Source organism: Nerophis ophidion, linkage group LG03, assembly GCF_033978795.1.
Source record: "Nerophis ophidion isolate RoL-2023_Sa linkage group LG03, RoL_Noph_v1.0, whole genome shotgun sequence".
Lineage (NCBI taxonomy): Eukaryota > Metazoa > Chordata > Actinopteri > Syngnathiformes > Syngnathidae > Nerophis > Nerophis ophidion.
Genome location: NC_084613.1, coordinates 32,665,937 through 32,691,347, shown reverse-complemented (window position 1 = coordinate 32,691,347; position 25,411 = coordinate 32,665,937). Strand labels below are relative to the sequence as shown.

General features: G+C 40.3%; 1 protein-coding gene across 2 annotated transcripts in view; it reads right to left on the bottom strand.

The window, feature by feature from the left end:
• Positions 1-25,411, bottom strand: part of gfra4a (GDNF family receptor alpha 4a) — a 316,518-nt gene that overhangs the window by 213,115 nt on the left and 77,992 nt on the right. The window lies entirely within an intron of this gene.

Sequence of the window (25,411 nt, the reverse complement as noted above, 5' to 3'; positions counted from 1 at the left end):
AAACCGCTGAAATCCGAGTCTGAATCCGAGTTAATGTCGCTATATCTTGCTGTGGTAACCGCCATGTTGTTTGTATTGGCAGCCCTGTATGACGTCACAGGGAAATGGACAGTCGCATTGCAAATAGCGAAAATCAAGAAGTTTAAAGCTTTTTTTAGGGATATTCCGGGAGGTGTAACATTTTGAAAAAAACTTTGAAAAATTAAACAAGCCACTGGGAACTGATTTTTATTGTTTTTAACTCTTTTGAAATTGTGATAATGTTCCCATTTATGGACACAATTGCAATAAGAAACATATTTTTAATGTACCTTGAGATTTTTTTGTTAAAATAAAGCCAATAATTACACTTTTTGTGGTCCCCTCTATTGAGAAAAGTATCCAAATACAAAACATTGGTATCAGGACAACATTAGTATATAGTTTATATTCTTGATTTATTTGAGTGTTTCTTAAAAGCCAGAAAGATGCTATCTGAAATTACTTTAGTTTTGAGTCTCTTGTCTACTTTTTCTACAAAATTAAACAACTGGATGAACATCCTCCCAGTCTATTGAGTCCATGATTTTTCTTCCGCGGGTTGTAGGTTCAATATCAGTCGGGTACTTGCAGTGATTGGTGCACCAGAGACACACCACTTCGCTCAAACCATACAACTCAGGATCTTTTTGCCCTGCTTGCTTTAGAGTGCAGCAGCAAATCAGAGATTGAAGCGGCTGTTATGAAGTGTTGATGCGGCTCATCTTGTCACATGAGGATGTCTGGTAAACAAATGGCCGCATTATCCCCGCGCGTCCAAACGTGTCCTGAATGTGTCCTCGCTGCAGAAGCACTTCTTTTTCTTCTCCGCTGCTGAGCGTGAAAGTGACAATTGATTTCCTCACCGCGGATGTGCAGCGCTAACGCGCCATTCCATGCCGCAGAAAGCCGACACAAGAAGACTCGCCGTGCACAGTCACCAGCAGGTGACGTCAGGCCGCGCGTGTTTGTGCTGAGAAAGACTCTCGAAAAGCAGCCGGCGGCCTGAAGACTTAACCTTCTTTTTTTTCCCCCACCTGATCCACTAGCAGGAACTGGGTGGGTGGTGAAGACGACGAGTGGGCGGCTGTAACTCGCTCTGCACCAATTAGGATTTTTATCCTCCCAGCACACAACTGGAGCAAACAGTACCGAATCACATCATCTTTCTAAAGAGCGGGGTTCCTAAATGCTTTCAACTTGGGAAAACACACTTTGATAATTTATATTGAAATCAAACCAAGAAAACGTTTTGGTTTTTGGAAACCCAACTTATAAATATATGTTCTTGTACATACTAAAAATCATGTCTTTGTATCGTTTAGTTTTTTTTTTAAAAGAAAATTAAGATTGAACATTATTCTAATTCCACATTCAAACTGTTCCTGTCAGGCTTGGACTTGGTCTTGGTTTGTTTTCCCGAGGTGCAAAGCGAATGGAGTGGAAACGGTGTGAAGGTAAAGACATCTTTATTTTAACACTAAAACTAAAAACAGGAACCAACAAAAAGCGCGCACAATGGCGGTACAAAAAACTGGGCTATGAAACAAAAGACTAGCACAAAGACTATAAACTACAAACATGAAACAAAAACACTTGCGCATTGGCATGAATAACAAAAACTTACGTGGACAAAATGGACAGCATTGCAAGGCATGAAGCAGATAATCAAGGGCGTGAATGAGGTGCAGCATGGGTAGCGTGTGTGCGAGTGTGAAGATCCCAGGCTGATGGACAGAAAGTAAAATCCTTAAATAGTAGCAGTGGTAATGAGAAACAGGTGTGAGAGGCTGATGATCGGGGCATGACTAGGGTAAACTAATGAGTAGCTATGGTAACAAAACAAACCAGGAAGTGAAAAGACAGAACTAAAATGTCCAAAAAACTAAACATAACCTGACCAAAACCAAAACATAAACTTACAGGCGTGACAGTTCCATAGTTGATTTTTTACTAACGCCATAAGTTTTTGCTGTCGTCCAGCATTCTGATTTTGGTTACTTTGTAGCCTGTTCGGTTTAGTTTTTGTTTTGCGTTATTTAAACACAATGAGCTATTGGACCTACTCAGTGGCCTAGTGGTTAGAGCAGTGGTTCTTAACCAGGGTTCAATCGAACCCTTGGGGTTCGGTGAGTCGACCTCAGGGGTTCGGCCGAGGTCAAACCACACCCGACTCTTCGTGTAAATACAAACTTCTCCCTGTTGGCATATTACAGATACGGCAACAGCTGATTGATTTGCAGGTGTGTAATTTGTTGTGAGTTTATGCACTGTCTTAGTTTTGTTGTTTGAACAAGGTGATGTTCATGCAAGGTTCATTTTGTGCACCAGTAAAAAAAAACATGGTAACACTTTAGTATAGGGAACATATTCACCATTAATTAGTTGCTTAATAACATGCAAATTAGTAACATATTGGCTCTTAACTAGTCATTAAGTACTAATTAATGCCTTATTCGGCATGGCCTTATTATAACCCCTAACTTTCTAACCCTGACCCTAACCCTAACCAAATAACTCTAAATTAAGTCTTTATTACTTAGAATATGTTCCCCTAGTGTCCAAATAACTTTAAATTAAGTCTTTTTTACTTAGAATATGTTCCCCATACTAAAGTGTTACCAAAAACATACAACTTTGTCTTGAATTAAAAAAAAATATATATATATATTTTTCACTAAATAAGGGTTTGGTGAATGCGCATATGAAACTGGTGCGGTTCGGTACCTCCAACAAAGTTAAGAACCACTGGGTTAGAGTGTCCGCCCTGAGATCGGTAGGTAGTGAGTTCAAATCCCGGCCGAGTCATAACATTACCTCCCTGCTTGGCACTCAGCATCAAGGGTTGGAATTGGGGGTTAAATCACCAAAAATGATTCCAGGGCGCGGCCACCGCTGCTGCTCACTGCTCCCTTCACCTTCCAGGGGATGATCAAGGGTGATGAGTCAAATGCAGAGAATACTTTTGCCACACCTCGCGTGTGTGTGACAATTATTGGCACTTTAACTTGTTCGTGTTGTGCGTTCATTCTAAATTTTAAGATTTCTACCACTTGTCCCGTTCGGGGTTACGGGAGGTCGCTGGAGCCTATCTGAGCTGCATTCGGGCGGAAGGCGGTGTACACCCTGGACAAGTCACCACCTCATTACAGGGCCAACACAGATAGACAGACAACATTCTCACTCACATTCACACACTAGGGCCAATTTAGTGTTGCCAACCAACCTATCCCCAGGTGCATGTCTTTGGAAGTGGGAGGAAGCCGGAGTACTAAGAGGGAACCCACCCACTCACGGGGACAACATGCAAACTCCACACAGATTGAACCCAGGACTACTCAGGACCTTCGAATTGTGAGGCACATGCACTAACCCCTGGGCCACCGTGCTGCCCTTGAAATGACCCTTTCAATTATAACCCCTTCCCTTTCAGTGGAAAAAACTTCTGCACATTTCCAGGCAGTGAATTGTTTTTGGCTTTAAATGTAATTTGTACTGTTTGTAGTTCCACAAGATCTTTACATTTCAAGTTGGTGTGTAACCTGCCTTATGAATGACAGTTATTGCTGTCTTCTGCAGGGTGATGAGTGGATATAGTGATTCAAACCATTCCAATTGCAATTTGTTCAACCCATTTGGAAATTGTGGGCTTTCCCTTGAAAAATTCCAAAAATTCCAAGATTTCACCAAATTCCAGGACTTTTTTCCTGTTCAAAATGAATTGGCCATTTTTCAAATTTCCACCATTTCCACATTTTTAATCGAGTCATACCATTCCACCGACAACATATTCCACTCATTCTGGACATTTAAACTATAATTTTTCAAGTAAAAAAAAACAATTCCAGTAATTCTCAGAAATCCTGTTTTTTTCAAACCCTATTTTCAACCTTTTTTCTGTCGATTACTCCTTCCACATTTTTCAACCCTCTTCAACCGTTCCACCGTCAAATCATTCCTCTTGATCAGTAAAAATTCTCAGTTTTCCCCAAAATTACAGGAATTCCATAATACCATTTATCAATTAAAAATGGTAGTACTTCAACACTTCTCGACCGATTTGAAAAATTACAACACCACTCATTCAGAACATTCACATTTAATAGCATTTTCCCAAAAAAATTCGCTTTTCCTGGAATTCCCAAATGTTAATGATATTCCCATTGAAAAGAATGGGACAATTTTCAAAGTTCCACAACTCCCACATTGTTTATCCGATTCAAACCGTCCCAATTTCCAAAAATTCAACCTGTTCAGCAATTGTGTGCTATATTTCAACAAGTATAAAAAAAAAATCTCGGATTTCCTAGAATTCCCAGTCTAGCGTTATTAGCATGAGCGAATATGCTAACACATTTACGAGTGTCTTTGTTAGTAGTATCAACTTACAATGGCATTCTTTTTGTATGGTTTCAGTTTCACAAATTCACCAAGTCGTCACCGTGGAGTTAGGGAGTCTGAATGAAGACGACTTCTGTTTTGTTTGATCAGCTGTTTTACTGCCGTGTTACAGGCATTGTTTGGAAACAATTAAGGTACGTAAATAAATATTTAAAACGTCGTTCATCTCGTTTTAAATCTGCGGCATAGAGTCCCGTGCTGCTAATATCTGTAAAAAAAAAAAAAAAAAATTGAATTCGGTGGTTATGGCAAATGAAAATACAGTAAATTGTGCAGCTATTGACAAACTGAGACGTTGATGTTAATGTTAGATTATAAATCATGCCTCTTGCTTGTTCAGTAGAGGCTGGTAGCCATAAAATGAAAAGTTGGGCAACTTTGACATCCAACTTAAAACCTCAAATGGCGAGAACAACACTATAAGACACTGGTTTCACCCCCTTTTACAGCTTCGGCATCCTAATTACAGCAAACATTGTACAGTTAGTGATGTTTTATTATGTTTGTTGCCTCTCATGAAGTCTGAGGTGAGTAGAAATTAGGCACTACAGTGCATACATACTTACAGCATGTAAATAGAAGCTTAATTGAAATGTTTGGATGTTTTTTTAAGCGCTTTATAGAGCGGCTCCTATTCACTCCATTGTAAGTGGACTTTTGATAGCATTTATTTAATGTTTGGAATCCATACAATTTTTTTTAAACAGTCTGTCGTCTCGTCTTTCATATTGATTGTGAAGGAAACATTTCCAAAAAAGTGTAGTTCCCCTTTAGAACCACTGATATTATAACTGGTATCATCATATTTTTTTGTTGTTGTAATTTTAGGTCAGTGTCTGAAAGCAGTTTTTAGTGTTAACATGCAATTCAGAGTCACATCTGACCAAAAATTTAAAAAAAAACATTACAAAGCAGTTTCTACCAATTTAAAGATGCCTTTCGGCAATAGCTTAAAGTGTGCATATGATTATTTTTTTTTATTTTTAAAACACTTTGGTCCCGATAATATGACAATATGGTTCTTTGGTCAAAATTTGACATATATTTTTTCGGTAAAGACCTAGCTTTAAGCCATGTTTTGGCTGGGTTCGTTTTGAGAGGTGGAGATGTTAGATGCAAATGTGTTTAGTAGTTGTTGTTTTTTTTGTTTTGCTAAGACCGTATGGAATATGGACACCAGTTATCTAATGTTTACTTGACTGGCAACCTCAACACATCATCCCAGATGGTATGACACAGGGGTCACCAACCTTTTTGAAACCAAAAACTACTTCTTGGGTACTGATTAATGCGAAGGGCTACCAGTTTGATACACACTTCAATAAATTGCCAGAAATAGCAAATTTGCTCAATTTACCTTTATTAAATAAATCTATATATATATATATTGAAAAAATGGGTATTTCTGTCTGTCATTCCGTCGTACATTTTTTTTCCTTTTACAGAAAGTTTTTTCTAGAGAATAAATGATGAAAAAAACACTTAATTGAGCAGTTTAAAAGAGGAGAAAACACAAAAAAAATGAAACTGAAATTTTGAAACATAGTTTATCTTCAATTTCGACTCTTTAAAATTCAAAATTCAACTGAAAAATATAAAGAGGAAAAACTAGCTAATTCGAATCTTTTTGAAAAAATGTAAAAAATAATTTATGGAACATTATTAGTCATTTTTCCTGATTAAGATTAATTTTAGAATTTTGATGACATGTTTTAAATAAGTTAAAATCCAATCTGCGAATTGTTAGAATATATAACAAATTGGACCAAGCTATATTTCAAACAAAGACAAATCCTTATTTATTCTAGATTTTCCAGAACAAATATTAAAAGAAATTCATAAGACTTTGAAATAAGATTTAAATTTGATTTTACAGATTTTCTAGATTTGCCAAAATATTTTTTTTGAATTTTAATCATAATAAGTTTGAAGAAATATTTCACAAATATTCTTTGTCGAAAATACAGAAGCTAAAATGAAGAATTAAGTTAAAATGTATTTATTATTCTTTACAATAAAAAAAATTAATTGACTAGTACATTGATTTAAATTGTCAGGAAAGAAGAGGAAGGAATTTAAAAGGTAAAAAGGTATATGTGTTTAAAAATCCTAAAATTATTTTTAAAGTTGTATTTTTTCTCTAAAATTGTCTTTCTGAAAGTTATAAGAAGCAAAGTAAAAAAATAAATGAATTTATTTAAACAAGTGAAGACCAAGTCTTTAAAATATTTTCTTGGATTTTCAAATTCTATTTAAGTTTTGTCTCTTTTAGAATTAAAGATGTTGAGCAAAGCGAGACCAGCTTGCTAGTAAATAAATAAAATTAAAAAAATAGAGGCAGCTCACTGGTAAGGGCTGCTATTTGAGCTATTGTTAGAACAGGCCAGCGGGCGACTCATCTGGTCCTTACGGGCGACCTGGTGCCCGCGGGCACCGCGTTGGTAACCCCTGGTATAGCTAGACCAGCGGCTCACCGTGTTTTGTTGTCGGCTCAACAAGGAGACGATGTGGGCGGAAAGAGAAGTAATGAAGGTGGGCTAAAAATCTGGTACGATACGCTGGCTAAGGTTAGACTTCCACAGAGTCTTTATTGCTCCAATGCTAAATCCTGAACGTATAAATGTGTATATTGAAAATAAATGTTTTTCCATTCAAATCATGTTAATAGTTTTACTGCAATGTTACGTCGAAACCTTGTAAACAATAGAGGCTCAAGCAGGCTATACGGTAAGGTATGCTATGAGCTACACCCCAACCGTAATAACAAATTATATTACCGTATTTTTCGGGCTACAAGTCGCTCCGGAGTATACGTCGCACCGGCCGAAAATGCATAATAAAGAAGGAAAAAATCATATATACGTCGCACTGGAGTATAAGTCGTATTTTGGGGGGAAATGTATTTGATAAAATCCAACACCAAGAATAGACATTTGAAAGGCAATTTAAAATAAATAAAGAATAGTGAACAACAGGCTGAATAAGTGTATGTTATATGACGCATAAATAACCAACTGAGAAGGTGCCTGCTATGTTAACGTAACATATTATGGTAAGAGTCATTCAAATAACTATAACATATAGAACATGCTATACGTTTAACAAACAATCTGTCACTCCTAATCCCTAAATCGGGTGAAATCTTCTTCCTCGATGTCGCTTGTAAACAACTCTGCCAACTCCAAAGGTATGCGCCGCTTCCTCTTGTCGTTTTCTGCTGCATATTTCACTACGTCCAGTTTGTAATCTGCAGTACATGATTTCCTTTTCGGTGTCATTTTTGTTCAGCCCTTCTCAGTTTTTATTAGTTACCGCCAACGTTGAAATCACCCATTTTAATAACTACGGCAGTAGTATATAGCAGTTAGCATTCCATGACCCATAATGCACTTCTGCCATGACCCTCCCCCGCCGAATTCTTATCGGTATGTGACGATTGCTGACGTGTGTGTGACGATTGCTGACATTTTCTTTGTCTCTTCCGCGAATGAGCTAAATAATATTATTTGATATTTTACGGTAATGTGTTAATAATTTCACACATAAGTCGCTCCGGAGTATATGTCGCACCCCCTGCCAAACTATGAAAAAAACTGCGACTTATAGTCCGAAAAATACGGTACTCAGTGAACCACTGCCAAAACACAGTAGCCACTGATTCAAATAAAATTGGTTTTAAGGGGATGGTGACGCTATTGTCTTATAGTAAAAGGCTAAGCTAGCTAAAAAACAAATCGAGCTCACACAGTTTTAACTGTTATTACTTACCGTTTCATTGTCTCTTCCATTGCCATATACAGTAGTGACTGAGCCTGCCATAAAAAATACTTGTTTTCTCTTTGTGAAGGTCTGTGGGTGAAGCAGGACTCTTCTTTGCCCACAGTTAAAGCAACTTCTTCACAGTTGAAGGTACATTTCTGCAGATCATAAAAGTTAAAAGTAAAGCAATTTTTACTTCAGATGAGGGTGAAAGTCAGTGCAGGGACTTGTGCTGGTTAAAGCAACCACACAACAGATGAAAAATGAATGACTCGCGCGAGGATGTTTGGGTAAATTCCTACCATATATTGATAATCCGCTGCCATCACAGGTCAGAAAACATCACAAGTCAGAGCAAATTCCAAATGGACGGTTTGGAGGAAGTATGAAGGAAGGACAGATTGTTTTATACATATGTCTCCAATGCCCTAACGGTTTGCTTTCAAATTTTAGGGGACTTATGCAGATCCCAAATGCACCTCAGCATGTACCCAAATGCACCTCAGCATGTACCAATTGGTAAGAAATGTTGGTTTTGCATTATAAGGTCCCTTTAAAACAACATACAAATAAACCGTTGTTTATTAAATTATTTACTCTGCCAATCCAAACATCATTATTATCTTTTAAAAGGCCGATTTTGTTGATAATGCTTTTGTATTGGATCTCATCATTAGCTTTCGTGCCTAAAGAAGTGGCCAATGGGGGCAATTACTACATTTAATTGGGCATATCGGACCGAAAAAAGCATTTTTTTCCGCATTGTACACAAATCAACTAAAGCCACATTGAAGCATTGAGAATATTAAAGGCCTACTGAAACCCACTACTAACGACCACGCAGTCTGATAGTTTATAAATCAATGATGAAATATTAACGTTGCAACACATGCCAATACGGCCTTTTTCGTTTACTAAATTGCAATTTTAAATTTCGCGCAAAGTATCCTGTTGAAAACGTTGCAGTATGATGACCCGTGCATGTGACGTCACGGATTGTAGCGGACATTTTGTTTCAGCCACGATCCCAGCTATAAGTCATCTGCTTTAATTGCATAATTACACAGTATTCTGGACATCTGTGTTGCTGAATCTTTTGCAATTTGTTCAAATAATAATGGAGACGTCAAAGAAGAAAGTTGTAGGTGGGAAGCGGTGTATTGCGGCCGCCTTTAGCAACACAAACACAGCCGGTGTTTCCTTGTTTACTTTCCCGAAAGATGACAGTGGAGCTTTACTATGGAACAGAGCGGTCAAGCGAACATGGTTCCCTACCACATGTCAACCGGCAGGTTTCGGTGAGAAAATAGTGGTAATAAGTCGGCTCTCACCGTAGACATGAGCGGAGGGATTGCATTGTTCCTCGTGCACCTGTCAAAGAGGCAGCTGCGAACTCTCTTGTCTCCTCCGACCGGCCGCCCCCGAACGTGGGATGCTTCCACCGTGGAGGAGGGGAAAAAAAAAAATCTCAGCTCGGCCCCAACGGCTGCCTTTGCTTCACCTCGTCGAGAAACGTGGCTTCGCTCAGGGACACTGGCGGTCACCACACCCGTGGCCACACCCCTCCGACTTTCACTAAAACGCTAAAACACTAGTAACACAATAAGCAGATAAGGCATTTTCCAGAATTATTCTAGTAAATTTGTCTAATGACATCTTAATCGTTGCCGTCTAGTTTTTTTTCTTTTTTCTAGTCCTTCACTCTCACTTTCCTCATCCACAAATCTTTCATCCTCGCTCAAATTAATGGGGAAATTGTTGCTTTCTTGGTCCGAATCGCTCTCGCTGCTGGTGGCCATGATTGTAAACAATGTGAGGATGTGAGGAGCTCCACAACCCGTGACGTCACGCGCACATTGTCTGCTACTTCCGGTACAGGAAAGGCTTTTTTATTACCGACCAAAAGTTGCGAACTTTATCGTTGATGTTCTCTACTAAATCCTTTCAGCAAAAATATGGCAATATCGCAAAATGATCAAGTATGACACATAGAATGGACCTGCTATTCCCGTTTAAATAAGAAAATCTAATTTCAGTAGGCCTTTAAAGGAGCTGTGTGGCACTAGCCAACTAAACATGTGGTAAATTCTGTGTTTAGGACCTCCACTAGGACGGATCAAGCCTTTATCACAAATGTTTGCACACTCACATTACTCTATTAGCACCTGAGTGTTTGCACAGCGAGCTCCCTGTCTGCGTGTGTGTGTGTGCCACCCGGAGTCATCCACCGGGAGAACGGGGAGCTGCTCAGCATGCGCCTCAGCAGCGACAGGACTTATTGATGGCCAAAGATGTGGAAACAGCACGAGCAGAAGGCCGGGTCGAGTGCACGTCCTGCCGGGGGCTCTCGTGAGGGTCCTGCTTCAATCGCGCCGGTGAATAATGCAGCCTCGTTCCCGTCAATCGGGGAGGATGGGGAGGCCTTGAGCTGGACTCAAGACGCGTTTGCATTCAAAACGCCGCCCGTGGACGTCCGTGAGCAGATGTGCTGAGAAAGAATGTGAATGATGAACGAAGGCATGTTGGAAGGACCGGCGCCAGCTGGGTATACGATGTGTTCAGTACATCCTGGTTAAAGCCCACACCTCAACAGTCCACAAGGACGAAATTATTGCAGTTTTTCTCAATTGCTAAGACAAAAATCCTGGTTCTTGTAGCACAAAAACCAAAACCTTTACCATACACACAATTCCTACGTCTCAAAATGATTTCTGCAAAACCTTACAGTAGAGAAAAGTGTCCAACTAAATATTTCATTCAACAATACAATTAACTCAATTTATGATAACCTCAACTCAGAAGGAACACCTTTCTCTCCACCTATCAGAATTGTGGGTTGGTAAATAATATATTAATAACTTGGATTTATATCGCGCTTTTCTAAACACTCAAAGCGCTCACAGAGAAGTGGGACTCATCATTCATTCACACCTGGTGGTGGTAAGCTACATCAGTAGCCACAGCTGCCCTGGGGTAGATTGACGGAAGCGTGGCTGCCAGTTTGCGCCTACGGCCCCTCCGACCACCACCTATCATTCATTCATCATTCATTCACCAGTGTGTGTGGCATCGGGGGCAAAGGGTGAAGTGTCCTGCCCAAGGACACAACGGCAGCGATTTTTTGGATGTCAATAGGTGGGAAGCGAACCTGCAACCCTCAGGTTTCTGGCCGGCTGCTCTACCCACTACGCCATGCCGCATCTAGAGCAGGGATCAGCTACCAAAAATGTTGAAAGAGCCAAATTGGAACCAAAAATACAAAAACAAATATGTCTGGAGCGGCAAAAAATGTAAAAAAGCCATATTACATACAGATAGTGTGTCATGAGATATAAATTGAATTAAGAGGACTTAACGGAACTAAATGACCTCAAATATACCCACAAATGAGGCATAATGATGCAATATGTCAGGGGTCGGGAACCTTTTTGGCTGACAGAGCCATACAAGCCAAATATTTTTTAAAGTATTTCCGTGAGAGCCATATAATGTTTGTTTTTTTAACACTGAATACAACTATATGCGTGCATTTTTAAGAAAGACCAACATTTTTAGAGTATAATAAGTCTCTTATTCTTTTTAATAACATTGTTATTCTGAGTCTAACCAAAAATAAATAAAATACTTCTTACCATTAATGTGACTTCTTGAACAGGTGCGGTAGAAACCGGATGGATGGATAAAAATGCATGAGAGTGTTTTATATTTTGATTACCAGCGGAATTATTCATTATATTATCGATGACTTTTGATGACTGCCAGGTGCAGTCATCAAAAGAGCCACTTCTGGCTCTAGAGCCATAGGTTCCCTACCCCTGCAATATGTACATATAGCTAGCCTAAATAGCATGTTAGCATCACTTAGCTTGTAGTGACCAAATATGTCTGAATAGCACCCCAAACAAGTCAATAACATCAACAAAAGTCACCTTTGTGTATTCATGCACAGCGTTAAAAGTTTGGTGGACAAAATGAGACAGAAAAAGAAGTGACATAAAACACTACTAGAAAGTCGGAGGAAGTTATACATGTAAACAAACTACAGTTAGTTCAACGACCGCCAAAATTAGTAGGACAAAACTACTAAGACAAAACTACTAAAAAAAAGCTCCAGAGAGCCACTAGGGCGGCGCCAAAGAGCCTCATGCGGCTTTATAGCCGCAGGTGGCCGACCCCCGACCTAGAGGGACGTTCATGTGCTTCGGAACAATGGATCGCAACCATGCAGATATTGCTAGACAACAGAGAGAACAAGGATGAGGTAGAGGGAGAGGACAAAAAAGACAAGTGATATCTGGTGAAATCCGTTTGCACCTGGTTCAATGAACACCCCAAGTTCAGTGTCCTTTTCTGCCAGCATACTTTTCTAAATCCATTAAAGGAATTGTTCTCAGCATGGTGTGTAATTGCAACCTATTTACAACGACCGGGGAATGCCTGCAAGGTTAGTTCTCTGGAATCTATCCAGTGTTGGACCCAACACATAAGGGGGTATTTAACGCAACGTTCACATAAGGTGTTGTGGAAAGTATATAGTTCGATCTAGGGCTGGGCAGTATATCGGTATTGCAGTTAATAACGGTATATTTTAGAGACAGAAATATATATTTGAGACAATACCGCCATAGCGGTATCTTCTGATGTTCCTTTGTTATGGCCGTTTGCTCTTCTCTGTGCCTGATGGACATATCACAGGGCAGTCTCTTGGGGTCAACCCCGCCCCTTGCGTGTTCACGTAGACTTCTCTGACGCACAACAACACTTTTCAAAAGAATATGGCGGCTCCGGTGCAGACTTCTTGACTGCCGAGTGATGCAATGCTTTGGTCACTGGTTTGGTGAGTGACTCTAGCTTTATTTACACATACACAGATTCTCTTGATAACTTATATCACTCCTTGTAGTGACTTTCTCACTAATCTCATTTATTAATGTTGTTCAGTTCTGTTAGCCACTTAGCACAGCAGCTAGCAATAGCTTCTCTCTGCTGCTTGCACGTTGTGTCAAATGTTTAGCTTCTCCTTGAAAATGCCTTTCCAACAAACAAGCATAGCGGCTCAGTAGCTGTTGAGTAGTTTCAAACTAAAGAGCTGGCGGCTTTCACTGCAGTGAGCGAGTATAAACTCCATGTGCACCAACGCTCCAGTATGAGGCTATAAACCTAACCTTAAAGAACAAAATGAATGAAAACTGCTTGGACACATTATAATAAAATGCAACATTACTCTCAACACTGATATATAGCCATAAAACACTCAGGTAACCTTGAGCATAAGATACCGATATACAATATATTGTATATCGCCAATCAGCCTAAAAATACCAGGGTATCAGTTTTGGTCCATATTTCCCAGCCCTAGTCTGACCCTGATCTAAGACAGGGTCATGCTAATAGGCGTATTCGCATATACTAGTTCTCAAGACGCAGTTCTTAGAACTACCACACTTGAGTTTAGTTATAGGAACTACTCTTCCCTTAGGGACTTTTCCTTTTCACGTTTGCACATAGCTGGGGATGATGGGGACCTTGGTAAGAAACATGTGTGATGCATATCCACCTGTGACCCACCACTGCAAAACAACCCGCCTGCGAAAAGTGAACAGAGAAACAACACAGGAAAGAATGGAGACCTCGGAGGCTAACTGTGTTCATGATCGTCTGCTTGCAAGGAATAATTACAATGGGTGGTAAAATTCGGCATTGAATAACGTTAATGGAAGAGCACACCGACGGAATAAGGGCATGAGGAATCCAGCAACAGGTGATATTTCAAGGTTTCATGGAAGACGAAAGGATAGCAATGCGCCGCAGACGAAGAAGGCGACAAGTAAGTCACTTATTATTTTTTTTCAAATGGCGGGTATGTGTTGTGGCTAAGAGAAGCGCATATCCGGCAATGGGCGGAGCTCGTCAATGCAACCAAACACCTACGTATTTTAGTTCCTATAAATAGGCCGTTCACTTTAGACCCTGCCTCAGAGTAGGAGCTAAAACGGTTATAGGATCTGAGGGTCGTAGTCCCTAGTTCCCGTATGTCGGAACACAACGAAAAACGGCCCCTGGACTAAAAAGGTTAGAGGAACTCCACAATGTAACTTAAATATTGAACATCTTAAAGTGCATTTTTTCCCACAGTTGGAAAAAGGAGGCCGGACGTTGTCTTGGTTGCCATCACGTGATCACATTTTTGCTCATTTGTCCGTGTTGTTGGGGGGGACAGCGAGGCGGGACCGACGCACCGTACCGTTTTGCGAGTCCCTTTCTGGGAATAAAGGCCGAACTGCAGGCTCAAAGAGACCCACATGCCCGAACAATGTCAAGGGGGCCTGAAAGACTGCGATAGGTCTGCCGCCTTGCGAGTCCTTACCTGTGAATAGAGGCCAACCTTTAGGCTCGGAGAGACCCACATGCCTGCACAATGTCAAAGGGGCCTGTAAGTCTCAGATTGGTCTGCCGGCGCGGAGCGAGGCCGAATTGCCGCACCGGGCTGTCTCGCAAGTCCCTTCCCGGAAATAAGCTCTTTGAGACCCACATGCGCGAACAAGGGAACGTAAGGACGTTGCCTTTGTCTTCTCTCGACATCACGGCAACAATATTTTCCTCAAAGTGCAGGGTTTCCCACACATTCATTTATTTGTGGCGGCCCGCCACGAAAGAATTACGGCCGCCACAAAAAAAAAAAAAAAAAAATAAAATAAAAAATAGATTTTTATTTTATTTTATTTGTTTTTTCAGCTTTTGACTCGCTCGATCGCTCATAAAAGCAATGGGACTCTGTCTGTGAATGGAGCGTGTAGCTACATATTATACAAATATGTAAATATTATATATATATGTATATAAATATGTACATAAAGTGTTGAAATTATATTCCAACTCCGCGTTCTTCTTGGTAATCGCCGCCGCCGCTGCCACCGCCGCTGCCACCGCCCCCACACCACCACAAATAGATGCCTGACCTGTGGGAAACACTGAAGTGGAGTCTCATGGGATGAGATTTTAGGAGAATTACAGCTCATAATGCAAAACATCCTTAAATGCAAACACGTACAATTCGCAAATGTAGTTGGTCGAAATAAAAAAAAAATCACTTTGATTTCACAACAAACTGCAATGGAAACGCAGCTATTGTCTCACGGCAAACAGCAGAGAAGCAAAAGCGGAACCAAAAGAAAAACCCATTATTCCTCACATTGAACAACGTGCACATCGAGCCCCATGTCGCGCGATGCTCTTCTAATCTTCTAATCTCATTGAAGCATCGAGGACAGTGGCACTCTGCCTCTTGGTGACAGCAGGATCCACTCGCAACCCCGCCGAGACGGAGCAAGGGAGAACGGAATCCATGTGTAAAGATTAGCGCAGGGAGACACATCTTCTCTCTGCCGGGCCACCGGGGCAGTCTAGCTTTGATGCTAACTCCCCGAGAATGGTAATCACCTGGGAAAAGGTCCCAATTATCTGCCAGGAACACGCTGCTACATACTTCCTGACTCGGACCACACGGGTCAAGCTCGCTGATGAATGCTAAGAGAGGCGAGCATGCACACTTGATGGTGCCACTTCCTAACAGATTTGAGCTAAAAAAAAAAATACAATTTTGAATGATATTTTTTTTTCAGCTGTTATGGCCCAGGCCTTGAGGGAATTGGACAGTTTGTTTGTCTTATGCAAATGCCTCCTCTTGTTTGCAGGTTGAACACCTGCATCATGTTTGGTGTAATCGGTAGGTGTGGATCAATCAATCAATCAATATTTATTTATATAGCCCTAAATCACAAATGTCTCAAAGGACTGTACACACCACTACGACTACGACATCCTCGGAAGAACCCACATAAGGGCAAGGAAAACTCACACCCAGTGGGCAAGGAGAACTCACACCCAGTGGGACGCCAGGGGACCGAAAGCAATGGATGTCGAGCGGGTCTAACATGATACTGTGAAAGTTCAATCCATAGTGGATCCAACACAGCCGCGAGAGTTCAGTTCAAAGCGGATCCAAGACAGCATCGAGAGTCCCGCCCACAGGAAACCATCCCAAGCGGAGTCAGATCAGCAGCGTAGAGATGTCCCCCACCGGTACACAGGCGAGCGGTCTATCCTGGGTCCCGACGAGCGGTCCATCCTAGGTCCCGACTCTGAACAGCCAGTACTTCATCCATGGCCATCGGACCGGACCCCCTCCACAACGGAGGGGGGGACAGAGGAGAAAAAGAAAAGAAGCAGCAAATCAACTGGTCTAAAAAGGAGGTCTATTTAAAGGCTAGAGTATACAAATGAGTTTTAAGGTGAGACTTAAATGCTTCTACTGAGGTAGCATCTCAAACTGTTACCGGGAGGGCATTCCAGAGCTCTATAGCCCGCCAACTTTTTTGGGGCTTTAGGAATCACTATCATCTGGAAACTCAAGACTCTGCTCTGCTATGCCTCTGCTCGGCTTGGTCCTGCTTGACTGTTGGCTGGAGCTTGCTCCAGTCTTGTTTTGCACATTTTTTTTAACTTGTCTTTTGTTTAGCACACTTTATTTTGAGTTACAGGTGGTACTCACTTACCTAGTCATGGTGCAAAAATGTTTTTTTAAAAATCCAACCAACACAAAATGTCAACAACACATTTAACACAACCTGCCTTGTGGACATTATAAAACGTCTATGCACCATACAACCTTCAAAATGACACCCATCTCAATCCATGAAAAATGGAAAACACTCCCCACACTTCTCAATCTTCGGCACATTTTAGCTGCTTGATATTTCTCATTGATTACAAAACTTTGAGGAGGTCGTCACGGAAGTAAACAAGGTAGGAGTCCTTCACATACTCTCAATAACCAATTATGTTAATTATTAATTATATAGCCATTGTATTAATATAATATGTACACACAAACACACACACACGACTCTGAAACTAATAGGGAATGTAACTGCCGCAAGAAACCTGATTGCCCTCTCAACGGGGGGTGCTTACAAACATACAAACAAGGTAACACGCAATGACATTAACACATCCGACACGTACGTAGGATTAACTGAAGGAGCGTTCAAAGCCAGATAGAATAATCACAAGGCCTCCTTTGGAAACCAGACCTTGCGGAATTCTACAGAACTCAGCAAGCACATTTGGAACCTCAAAGACAATAATGTTGAATATTCAATAACATGGCAAATTCTTGCATCCAGCACACCTTACAACAGTGGTAATAAAAGATGCAACCTATGCTTAAAAGAGAAACTGTTTATTATATATCATCCAGACCTGTCATCCCTCAACAAGCGCAATGGAATCATATCAACATGCCATCACAGACGGAAACACCTCCTAAGTAACACATGAGCCAATCACCACGCCCCTACGCCTGCCTGTACCCGCTCACTCTGTGCCCTATATAAACCATTGTATGTGAATGCTTCCATTAAAATCTCCTGATGATTGAGGGAACCCCTCATGAAACAGTTCTGTAGAGATGAAGTAGTCTTGTGATTTTTAACACACATACATATTGCGCTCTACCACGGTATCGAGCACTATTCTCTGGATAATCCAATCAAGATATATATATATATATATATATATATATATATATATATATATATATATATATATATACACACATATATATATATATATATATATATATATATATATATATGTATATGCATGTATATATGTATATACAACGCGCCTACCCAAGTCCATGTGTGGACAATGTTGGTTGGCATTTCTCCACATATTGGGCATTTTACGATGTCTAACTTAACTTGCCTTCTTTTCCTTTGAAACACTGCCATCAGAAGAGTTAGCCCCATGCCTGAGAGACATCATGAAGGAACTTAACTAGAAATAACAACATTTTTCCACCTTACTTTCATGAATAGTTCTGTTTTTTTGGTACCATATAAATAATTCACGCGGATGCGTCAAAACCACGGAATGTCGGTGAACTGTCCTCGCTGTGACTCGCTAAATGGATGTATACATCATTTGATAAATGAATGACGAAGTGGATGGATGGATGAATTGACAATTTTATAAGTGGATGAATGGATGGATGAATGTATTATAGATGATGAATGGCTAAATGGATGGATGAATGGGTGATGTGACAAATGGCTGAATAGGTGGATGAACAGATGGTTAAATACATAATTTGATAAAAGAATGACTGCGTTGATGGATGGATGAATGGACAATTTGATAAGTGGATGAAAGGATTGGATGAATGTATTAATAGATGATGAATGTATTAATAGGTAGATGAATGGGTGATCTAATGAATGTTTAAATAGATACATGTAGGAATATATTAATGAATATATGCATATATTAATTAATAGATGAATAGAAGAATGAGTGGGTGATAAATGGATGAATAGATGTCTGGATAGATGTTGAATAGATCATTTTATAAATGAATGAATGAATGGATGGAATATCTAATAGGTGGATGGATGGATGAATAGTTGATGAATGATGCACTGGTTGTTAAACTGATGATTGCATGAATAGGTGGATGAATGGATGAAAATATGGACCATTTGATGCACAGATTGACCAATGCATTAATCGATTAATGCATACAGCAATAGAGGGTTAAACGGGTACCCTGATAATTGGATGAATAGATGTTTGAACGGATGGTTAAATAGATAATATTGATAAATGAATGAATGGATGGGTGGATGGCTGAATGGATGATTTGATAAGTGGATAAATGGATGAATTAATGTATTAGTAAATGATGAATGGCTGGATAGGTGGATGAATGGGCGATGTGACAACTGGATGAATAGCTTGATGAACGTATGAGTAGATGTTGAATGGACGAATAGATGAATGGTTTGACAAATGGATGAATAGGTGGATATTGGGTTGATGAATGGATGAATGGATTGATAAATGTATAGATAGGTGGATGAACTGACAAATAGATGAATGTGTTAATAGATCTATGAATGGATGAAACAGGTGAGGCTGAGACAAGATGGACGTGTTTATGTGCATGACTGCACTTACATAAGAGGATGAAGGAAAGAAAGAGGAAGAAGGCAAGAAGACGTGTGCTCCTGCGGCTGTTAGGCGGATGATCCTCTCGTTTCCCTGTCAAAACATTACACACGTGCACACGACCACAGGCCAGCCAGCACTTCTCCTTCCTCAGTCACTTTTCATACGCTCAGAAATATGTCATCCTAAAAGAAAGATCACCGCTCTGCCTCCACGCTACAAGCAGACTTCAAAACGCGTCCTGTCGGGATCAGGACTATTTCAAGGGAACTTGTCCTAAACCAAAGCACGACAGCACTTTAGCAGAACATTGTGCAAAAAAAAAAAGTGTCCTCATCACAAGGGACCTTTATCTAGAAAGAAAAGCATCGCTGTATCTTAAAATAAAAACAAATAAGAGTTAGGTTTTAAAGCAAAGTCCCCAAATTACAGCGTCCACAACCCAGCCTGCATGACATCCCAAATTAATTTTATTATTTAATCTGTCATGTTGAGCCACAAAGGTGAATCGGGTTGTTGATGTTGATGTGTGCATAAACACATACATATATTCAGCACAGGCCAAAAGTGTGGACAAACATTTTCATTTCAATGCATTTTTTTAATTTTCACAACTATTTACATTGTAGATTGTCACTGAAGGCACCTGGTAAGTGAAAACCATTTTAGGTGACTACCTCATGAAGCTCATCGAGAGAATGCTAAGAGTGTGCGAAAAAGTAATCAGAGCAAAGGGTGGCTATGTTGAAGAAACTAGAATATAAAACATGATTTCCGTTAATTCACCTTTCTTTGTTAAGTAAATAACTCCACGTGTTCATTCATAGTTTGGATGCCTTCAGTGACAATCTACAATGTAAATAGTCATGTAAATAAAGAAAACACATTGAATGAGTAGGTGTGTCCAAACTTTTGGCCTATTTATATATGTATATGTATAAACCATTGTATGTGAATACTTCCATTAAAATCTCCTGATGATTGAGGGAACCCCTCATGAAACAGTTCTGTAGAGATGAAGTAGTCTTGTGATTTTTCCCCACACATACATATATATATATATATATATATATATAAGTCGCTAACTTTAGCATGAATAAACAAAAACTTACTTGGCATGGCATGAAACGTGAAGAGCAAAAGCCATAATACCAGCATGAACAGAGCATGAAAAGATCAATGACGCCAGGCCGACCGACTGGCAAAGACAAGCTTAAATACTGCCTCTGATTAGTGCTCGGGAAGCAGGTGAGCGGGCGAGCACTAATCAGAGACAGGTGAACACGATGAGTAACCATGGCAACAAAAACAAACAGGAACTAAAGGAGTCCAAAACTAACAGAAAAAACAAAAACATGATCCGGAACACGGATCATGACAAAGAGTTATAAAGACAAAACTAAGAATTGAAATAAATAGACTACTATCCAATGAAAATAATAAGCAATCCTGTGCAATATACAAAACCATATACACAATACTGTACAATATACAGAACAAGACAAGAGTACCGGAGTGATAACAATCAGTGTTGGATGTATTGCACTCGAAGGGTAATATTGCACAGTAGGGTACTAGGGTAGGATATTATATAGGGGTGAATTATTTATTATAAGTTAGAGTTCAAGATGGTGAGAGCTCTGGGAAAGAAGCTGTTTTTGAGCCTGTTTGTTCTGGCTCTGATGCACTTGTAGCGCCTGCTCGATGGTAGCAGGTCGAAGAGGTGGAAGCCAGGGTGTGTGCTGTCCTTGGTGATGCTTTTTGCTCTGTTGAGGCAATGGGAGTTGTGTAAATCCTTCAGGGAGGGGAGGGGCTAGCCAATGATTTTTTGTGCAGACTTTTTGTCTGCTTCAGTGCAGCAGGCGTACCACACTGTTATGCAATACGTCAGCAGGCTCTAGACAGCCAAGCGATAGAAGGTCACCATCAACTGCCTCTCCAGTCTGTTCCTCCTCAGCACTCTCAGAAAGTGGAGTCTTCGCTGGGCCTTCCGGATGACAGCAGTTGTATTTGGGGTCCAGGAGAGGTCAGCAGATATGAGGGTGCTGAGGAACTTGAAAGAGCTGACTCTCTCCACCTCCTCGCCGTTGATGTAGAGGGCAGCGATAATATATATATTGTAGCTGAGATAGGCGCCAGCGCCCCCCGCGACCCCGAAAGGGAATAAGCGGTAGAAAATGGATGGATGGATGGATATATATATATATATATATATATATATATATATATATATATATATATATATATATATATATATATATATATATATATATACACACATATATATATATATATATATATATATATATATATATATATATATATTTACTGTATATATATATATATATATATATATATATATGTATATATATATATATATATATATATATACATATATGTGTGTGTGTGTGTGTGTGTATGTGTGTGTGTGTTTGTGTGTGTGTGTGTGCCCGGCCAAATTCTTTTAACCCAATGTGGCCCCCAAATCCACCAAAAATAGGGATCTCTGGTTTAAACCAGGGTTTCTTAACCATCTTAACGCATTGTTTTAGGGGGCGGCATGGCGTAGTGGGTAGAGCGGCCGTACCAGAAACCTGAGGGTTGCAGGTTTGCTCCCCGCCTATTGACATCCAAGTCGCTGCCGTTGTGTCCTTGGGCAAGACACTTCACCCTTGCCCCTGGTGCCGCTCACACTGGTGAATGAATGATGAATGAATGATAGGTGGTGGTCGCCACGCTTCCGTCAGTCTACCCTAGGGCAGCTGTGGCTACAGATGTAGCTTACCACCACCAATTGTGAATGAATGATGGGTTTCCACTTCTCTGTGAGCGCTTTGAGTATCTAATAATAGAAAAGTGCAATATAAATCTAATCCATTATTATTATTGTTGGAGCGCCAGCGCGCTCTCGATGGCCGCCAAAAAAGATCTGTTTCTCAGTTGTGGTCCGTTTAGGGCCGAGGGGTATAAGTTGTTTTTTTCCCTTGGCCCAGGCTTGGACCGATTTATTTATTTATTTATATATATTTTTTTTTTGTGTGTTTTTTATTATTATTTTTTTTAATTTCCCCCCACTTGTTTACCTGTATCTCACCTTTTTTGAAAGGGGCGCCGGAAGTTGGCAGACCCGTCAGCAATCCTGTTCTGTCTCCCTGTGATATTTCTCTGATCTTGAATGGGATTGTGCTGAAAATGTTAATTTCCCCTCTGCGATTAATAAAGTATGACTGATTTTGATTCTGGTAATAATCTTTATTAACACACTATCTGTGTTGGCCCTGTGATGAGGTGGCAACTCGTCCAGGGTGTACACCGCCTTCCGCCCGAATGCAGCTGAGATAGGCTCCAGCATCCCCCGCGACCCCTAACGGGACAAGCAGGAGAAAATGGATGGATGGAACACACATTTGATTATTGCATATTTAACTGCTTTATGGATTGTTTTAAACTTGCTTTCTTTCTGCCAGGGCAGCAAGTGAGAACCTTGAGGACTCAATAAAGCGGCGACGCGTTGGTTTGGGTCAACTCTGTAACTTTGGCTCAATCAACTACAGCTTCCAGACTTCATTCGCAGAGACTTTAATGAAGCAAACAATGGTAAAAAGAACAAGAAAAGGATGCGGGACAAATGAGGAGGCCTTAGACTACGCCTGAGAAAGCAGCGGCATGATCGGACACCTCCACCCACGATGATTTTGGAAAATACATCAATATATCCTTGAGATATAAAGTGGACGAACTGCAGGCGCATGTGCGCTTCCAGAAGGATTTTAATAACTGCTGTGTTATGGTTTTTGTTTAGACGTGGCTCAACGATCTGATTATCGTTGGACCGATGCACGGAAGCAACATGGAAGACCCAAGGAGGCTATTGCAGCTCTGTGATCTACACACATACATGTGGACCTTCTCTATGTATTCCTGCGCCTCTTCCACCTACCCCGTCAGTTTCCCCGACTTTTTATCACCATTGTTTATTTTCACCCAAGGGCAGATGCAGCACTAGCCTCCAGCTATGGATACAACTATGACGTAGTGCAGAAATTACAGTCCATCTCACCAGATGCGCCACATTTTATCCTTGGGTGATTTTAACCGTGTCTCTTTGAAAAAAAAACACTCAGAAACTTCTATTAATATGTCACATGTTCAACCAGACAGAAAAAAAGACTGGAACTACGTTATGGGTCAGTAAAAAACGCATATAAATCTCTCCCACTCCCACCCGTGGGGTACGCTGACCATAACCGTGTACAGCTTCTGCCCATGTACACAACTGTATTAAAAATAGAGAAAGCAGTAACAAAGCAAATACAAGTCTGGAGTGTTACGACTGCACTGTCTGGGACTTGCTGACTGAGTCCTGTGGAGACCATCTGGACAGTAAAGGAGAAGTTGTCTCTTCATATGTTGCTTTTTGTAGGGGCATGTTCATTCCCTGCAAGAAGGTGAAAGCATATCCCGGGGGATCAGCAACCCGCAGCTCTCGAGGCGTATGCGGCTCTTTAGTGCCGCCCTAGTGGCTCCCTGGAGCATTTTTAGAAAAGTATTGAAAATGGAAAAAGATTGGGGGGGTGGAACACAAACAAACACACCAGTTTATTTACATCTTCCACTCCTTACTTGTCTAATTTTGTCCACCAAAAGTTTTATAATGTGCGTGAAAACACAAAGGTGAACTTTGTTGACATTATTGATGTCCCTGAGCTTTGGAAATACGTTGTGATAGTGATAGTTCCTGTCCCTAAAACCGACATACCAACAATTTTAAATGATTTCAGATCAGTGGCTTTGACCTCCATTGTCATGAAGATATTAGAGAAAATGGTCAGGACTGAGATTTTAAAACAAACTCAAACAGAATTAGATCCTCTGCAGTTTGCATATAAAACCCACAGAGGTGTGGAGGATGCCACTGGAACACTTTTAGATATGCTTTTAAAACATATGGACACAAATGAAACTCATGTCAGACTTTTGTTTGCAGACTTTTCTTCAGCTTTCGACGCATATTCTGATTAACAGGTTGACTGAGCACTTGAACCTGACTAATAACTGGATGGGCTGGATCCTTAACATTTTGACAAACAGAACCCAAAAAGTCAGGGTAAATGATACTTTGTCAGGAAAGCTACTTCTAACACCTCACCACAAGGTTGTGTTATTTCTTTTGTACACAAACGTGTCGGAGTAAATATGACAACTAAACACTAATCAAATATGCTGATGATTCAGTAATTGTACGTTTGCTAAATGGAGATGAAAGCAGCCATTATTGATGACTTTGCACGCTGGTGTGATGAGTCTTACCTCCAGCTCAACTCATCAAAAACAAAGGACATGCTGATTGACTTTATGAACAGACCCCATGTGAACCAGCCAATTGTGATTAAAAACCATGTCATTGAATATGTGCACAAGTATAAATACTTTGGAACTATAACTGATCAACAACTGTTATTTTAAGCTAACTGTAAAGATAAAGTACCAATGATTGTCATGTGGTGAAATTTGTCCTCTCCATTTGATCCATGCCCTTGTTCACCCCCCTTGAAGGTGAGGGGAGCAGTGGGCAGCAGCGGTGGCCACGCCCGGGAATCATTTTTGGTGATTCAACCCCCAATTCCAACCTTTGATGCTGAGTGCCAAGCAGGGAGGTAATGGTCCCATTTTTATAGTCTTTGGTATGACTCGGCCGGGGTTTGAACTTACAACCTACAGATCTCAGGGCGGACACTCTAACCATTAGGCTCACCAACGTTTGTGCTGTCTGAGAAAACTGTCTCTTTTTAATGTTGACAAGACCATCATGATCATGTTTTAGTGTGCTTTTAAAGAATCTGTTTTGTCCTTCTCCCTCGCCTCATGGTTCAGTCACCTGTCGCTAAAGGACAATAGTTCCCTAAATCAAATTGTTTGTGTCAGGTAAATTAATTGGTGAGTCTCAGTTGTCTCCAGCCACCCTCTACTACAGTGGTTCTCAACCTTTTTTCAGTGATGTACCCCCTGTGAACATTTTTTAAATTCAAGTACCCCCTAATCAGAGAAAAGCATTTTTGGTTGAAAACAAAAGAGTTAAAGAATTAAAATACAGCACTATGTCATCAGTTTCTGATTTATTAAATTGTATAACAGTGCAAAATAATCCTGTTTTTTCAGAAAAAAAATTATACCATTTCTAAATTAAAAACTGTTACCACTTCAACATTTCCTGACCAATTTA